This window comes from Gobio gobio (genome assembly GCF_949357685.1).
Source record: "Gobio gobio genome assembly, chromosome: 11".
In the NCBI taxonomy this organism is placed as follows: Eukaryota; Metazoa; Chordata; class Actinopteri; order Cypriniformes; family Gobionidae; genus Gobio; species Gobio gobio.
Window position 1 is genome coordinate 22,650,970 of NC_137104.1, and position 5,962 is coordinate 22,656,931.

At 36.1% G+C, this 5,962-nt stretch overlaps 1 long non-coding RNA gene across 1 annotated transcript; it reads left to right on the plus strand.

The window, feature by feature from the left end:
* Positions 1-2,207: 2,207 nt before the first annotated feature.
* Positions 2,208-5,460, plus strand: LOC307133658. The gene is made up of 3 exons (XR_013817475.1): positions 2,208-2,376; positions 3,166-3,249; positions 3,807-5,460. It is a non-coding gene; the product is annotated as an uncharacterized lncRNA (long non-coding RNA).
* Positions 5,461-5,962: the final 502 nt, after the last annotated feature.

Genomic DNA, 5,962 nt, shown 5'->3' on the forward strand with positions numbered 1-5,962 from the left:
TAGAATAAATTGTATTTAGTGTATATTGCAAATTCTATATACACATATATGCATATTTACATTATATATATATATATATATATATATATATATATATATATATATATATATATATATATATATATATATATATATATATATATATATATATATATATATATATATATATATATATATATATATATATATATAACAAAGTTATACAGGTGCACATTACTGATGGCGAACCATGCAGGACAATGACGGAAAACTCATCCACTGTTGTCCACCCTGTTATGCTCCGTTCCACCTTGTTAGGCGAGTCATTTTTAAATAATAATTTGACAGCAACGTTAAATGTTTTGCATACTTATGTTTTATTTTGGGAGGTGAGGCTCATTAACAGCATATACAATATATGTTTTTGAACACTTTTTTTTATTATTTACGATCCTGTTGGCAAAAAAGTACCTGTTCTTAATAATCAAGACATTCTATTCATCAATAATAGTTGTGTTATTGTTTCAAGAATAAAACAAAAAATACCATGATGGCATAAGGGACATATACTATCCAAGAAAAGCTTGATATTGTTTAACATTTACATTATTAACATTTTGTGATAACTATGTATATGCCTCTAACAGGGTTGAACACCTTCACGGCCAGTGTCTGAACAATGAATCTACTTATAATTATTTTATTTTTTTTAGACACTGAGCTTGGCCAATTTGTATTCCTAATAATTAAACATGTGAACATTTTGGTAGAATGCTAAAAACATGAAAATCATGTACTTTTTTCCCCAAAATTTATGAAGCCAAAATGTTACCGCATACCAGGAATTACCTTTAACCCTTGTGTGGTGTTCATATTTTGTTATTCAGCCAGTGTTCGTGGGTCTGGTGGACCCGCTGCATTTTTGGTTTTTAATTCAACACAATCAAAAATGTTATGTTAACATACTCTACAGATGTTTACTTCATCCCAATTACAAGAAATATAAACAGCATATATGGTTAATATTTTCTCTTTACCTTTGTTAGATCACATTTAAGAATTGCAACCTTGTGTGGGAACGGCAGGGGTAGAAACAAAACTCACTCTTGCACTCTCTCACACTTACACACACACACACACACACACACACACACACACTCATGCACCCACACACACAAACACACCCATAACACACACACACACACACACACACACACACACACACACACACACACACACACACACACACACACACACACACACACACACACACACACACACACACACACACACACACACACACACACACACAAACACACACACAAACACACACACACACACACACACACACACACACACACACACACACTCTCACTCACTCACTCACTTGGATATGTGGTGTATGGTTACTCTCCATAGGCATAATGGTTTTTCTAATGTACAAACTGTATAATCTATACCCCTACACTAACCCTACCCCTAAACCTACCAATCACAGAAAACTTTTTGGCATTTTTTGAATTTCAAAAACCCCATTTAGTATGTTTTAGTAAGAGGACACAGATGTCGTCATAAACCATGTTTATGTTGTAATACCCATGTCATTATACACATTTGTGTCCTCATAAACCATATACATGAACATACACACACTAACAGCAAACCTGGCAGGAGGAGGACAGAGTAAAGGTACACAGGACCTACAATTTCCACACTTTTATTAGCCCCGGGTCCAGTGGACCCGAACATCCTGTGTGTAATATAAATGTGTAGGGGGGGTATACAGTGTGTGGTCATTGAAAATGTGTTCTGATACATTCCTCACAGAAAATGAGCCAAGGCCAATGAGTCTCAATTTGAAAAAATAATTAATCGTATCATTTTTCTTTTGATAAAAAATGAAAACGGGTCCAAAAGGCCCGAACACCATACAAGGGTTAAAAAAACTCTTGTTCACCAGTCTAATCAACATAATTCAGAATAACTAAATAAAATAAACAACTTGCGAGAGGATCAATATTGCTCAACTTTACAGCATATGAAAATGAAAGCATAATGAATTTCAGAAAAAAAATTAGGAAGTCAAACAGTGTATAAAGTCGTTTTAACAATGGTCCAGGACAATGAAAAGTGTATGCCACATTATTAAATGATCTCAGAATAACAGGTTTATATAACAGAATTTAAATGCGTTACTAATATTTTATCCTTTCTTCGGTGTTGTTCAGAGCTCCAGTTGGTGGCAGTAACGCACCAAAAACCTGCCAGTGGGCCGTCATAAAACCTCAGAAGAAGAAGAAGAAGATACGACCAACTGATGTGATTTCCGAATTTCTCTTTCTTTAGCTTGAGGACCGTCGTAGGAGCAGCAGCTTCTTCTTTGTCGTCTCTTTTAAGGTTAGGTTTGTTAGAACATACATCTAACAACAGATTGTTTATTGTTCTTCTTAATATACTTTTTAATGTGTAGGCCTACCTAAAGTATAATGTTGTTGACGTAAGTTACATTATTGTAAAGAGTGGTTTTATGCATGTTGTATGTAACGTAATTAAGTTAACTATTTTTGTTTGCTAGTTGCAACCTTTTAGGTTGTAGTAGCAGTTTTATTTATTTTTTCCTAAACTTAACTGGGTGGTTTTAAATGCGTTTGGACAGTTAGTGTCCACGTGTTATAGGAAATTCTTCTGAAGTCGTGATTTACGAGCTTATCTCATTCAAATTTTGACTTGAGAGGGCATTCGTGTCCAATTTATTAACTAGGAAACTAGTAACGTTAAATTGTTTAGTTTAGCTCGCGAAGGCAGCATTAAAACACGTGGTCACGAGTCCGTCCACGTGTAGATACGAGTTCAAATGTTTATTAGTTTAAATCTATTTCAACGTGTACACTTCTCTGCATTTAGAGGTAACGTTATGCAATTATTGTGAAGCATAAAGCCTTTAGATGGAAATGTGGAGGGTTGTAGTGCAGGCTGATCAGCGAGGTTGAGTCTGAACTTGTGACTCTGTCCTTTCCTGAATGTCTGCTAGATGGACATGGGGTGGTTTGAGGCTGTGCTGTTTACCCCATACAGCATGGTTATAGAAACCCCAGACAAGCCATGTGTCCAACATGTGCTTGAGGGTCTCAACCTGCATGTTTTTTTTGTTAAATGTAACTTACTGAAATCATCTTTCTCTTATAGGATTTAGACTCCTTGAAGTCTAAATATGTATTGGCCATGAGTTTGAAGCCACCTAAGAGATGTTTATCACAGCTGCTGTAAAAAGTAAGTCTTGTTAAAACACAATTCAGACATTCAGGGTTCCCACTCTTCCTGGAAAATTGATGACACAATTTTCAGTCATGGAAAATTAGAGAATGTCCTGGAAAATCGTGTTGTTGTCCTGGAAAACAAGCTTGCATATCATAATGTATGATTAAGAGCTCATTAAAAAACTGTTTTTATAATCAAGTCATGGCAATAAACCGTACGCCTTTTAAAGACTTGGAGCAATATTTGTCATGATCCTTGTCTTTTATTCCTGTTGTAGTAATTTAATAGCTGAAAAAGAGTGGGAACCCTGATATTTCAATGCAACAGTTTATACTGTTTTAGTACGTTCTCTGTAAAAGTCATTGCAGGCTGTTCAGCGAGGTTGAGTCATTGTGACTCTTGCCTTTCCTGTAAAGTCTGCTAGAGAGATTTGAGGTGGTTTGAGGCCTGCTGTGTTGCCCTTCCCAGCATGGTTATATAATCTTCAAACATTTTATACTAGTTGTCTATAGTCTTGTGGTGAGAAATAATTGTGCTTCATGTGAATAATATTCTTATTTCTTTTACAGGGAGAAGCCCCTGCGTTGCTGAGGTGTTGATCACATTTTGAGTAAGGAAAGATTAATGACTGTAGTGAATATTACATACTGGATTGCCGTTTAACATTATTATTTTTTTTGTGGAATGTATTGTTGCAGGGCTCTAGACTCATTCTTCCTAGTGGTCGCTCTGGTGGGACTAACTTTCTCAGTTGGTCTCACCGACTTACAATTTGGTCGCACCCTTTAATAAAAAAAATTTTATTATAAAGACCTTGCAAGATTAATTGTTCCCTTGATTTCTATATGCTGGTTTGGCATTGATGCAAAGATTGACATGACAGACTATAAGCTTGATATTTGCAAAATATTTTAATCTGCACATTGCTTCCAACCAGCATAAATTTAAAAGAGAACATAACTAAAATATTATCACACATAACACGTATAAAAGTATTATTGCCATGGGTGTTATTTTATTAAAGTAATATTTTGATGACGCGTCATGCCCTTCACGTGACCTATTGCAGCCACAAGTGCTGTATGGCAGATCTGCCTTTAGTTTTTTTTTATTCAAAATATTCACAAACTTGCTGGCTATGTCATCAACTACCTGATATTCCGATACTCAAATACATGTGAACGTGTTTTGTTGTTGAAAAATATGATCATGTAAGTTGACCTATAATGCGTGATGGGCGTTGCCATGTTAGTTTGCACTGCAATTCAGAGAATCGGATCTGTCAGATTTACAACACATCAATTCATGCACTTCTCCTGAAATGCATGAAAGTGGGAGAGAAATTGAGTAAACTTCTTAGTTACTTACAAAATGTGTATCTGATATGAAATATATCACGTCGTTCATGGATTATTGCCCCTTCCATAGACATAACTGTATTTTACAACCGATAACTGTATTGTTTTGCTAGAACTTGTATATTTAAATGTGTCTCTTGCTCAGCGCCAGCCAAAGCGCAAAAGCATTGTGCACTCACACTAGGGATGTGACGGTGAGAATTTTCCCACCGGTTAATCGACATTTGACAAAGCCAGTATCACCGGCAGGGGCTTTTAAAGGGCTAATTCTTAACTGAAACTAAATTGCGCATGGCCGCTCAAGTGCAGAAAAGCAAAGTTGATCTTCCATAGGAATGATTTGAAAACGCGCCAGTGGACACTCACTGTGAATGACAGTGCGGCCGTGCACATTACTTTCGGTTTTAGAATTGGTGCCAGTTCGGGGGCAGGTTGCTTGAATGGTGGGTTCATTAGCCTATTATTATTATTATTATTAATGGAAAAACACAACAACAAAACAGTACAATGACAAACTCGCTTAAATAGGCGCCTTTACGTTAAGCTTTAAAAAAAAAGCTTCCACAATCATATCACTAGCTCCTCACTCCTGAATGAAATCTGAGTCTAAAACTAAATGATTTTATTACTTTAAAAAGTCATGTAACCGGCAACACTGACTATCGCAGCAAGCCTCGCACCAATGCACCATGTGAAATTTTTACTTGCACATTATCAAAAAATTATAGCATTTGTGACCAATTTGGTCAAAGTCTAGAGCCCTGTGTTGGTTCAAATATTGAGGAATGTTCTATTCAAGAGGATTTTGATTTGGATGTAAACTGTTTTGTGATGAGTGTATTCAACTAAATAAAGAGGCTTTTTTAAAAAGAGCAATCATTGTCGGTCCGTTTTTGTTCAGTAGCATAAGAATAGTCGCATGTATAACTGGTTGACTGTATATTATAAGGTCATGAACATGCATACAAAGTTTCAACATGCAGATCCAAAATAAAGGGGGGTTGGGGGGTGGTATTACAGCTCAGACAACATATTATACTTGCATGTTTATAACTTTTAGCAGTGGTTTCCTGTAAAATTACAATTAGTGTAAATGCGTTACTTTGTGTAAAACAAATGCCAAAGTGATGCATGTCTCCAGAAAGTAGAGACTCTACGCTTTCAAATGGTACCACATGAGGACAGAGCTCCTCCACAGACATTTAAAATTGAAACCTGTCATTCGGGACCCTGTACCGGGTCCGCTGAACCGAGTTGGCATTTTAGCACTTCCGGTTCCATCGTCCTGAAGTAAACACTTTTTCTTTTGTGCATGGGTCACTACAGTGGACAGCTATTCAAAAAGCATGAGCATTGTCTTGCATATG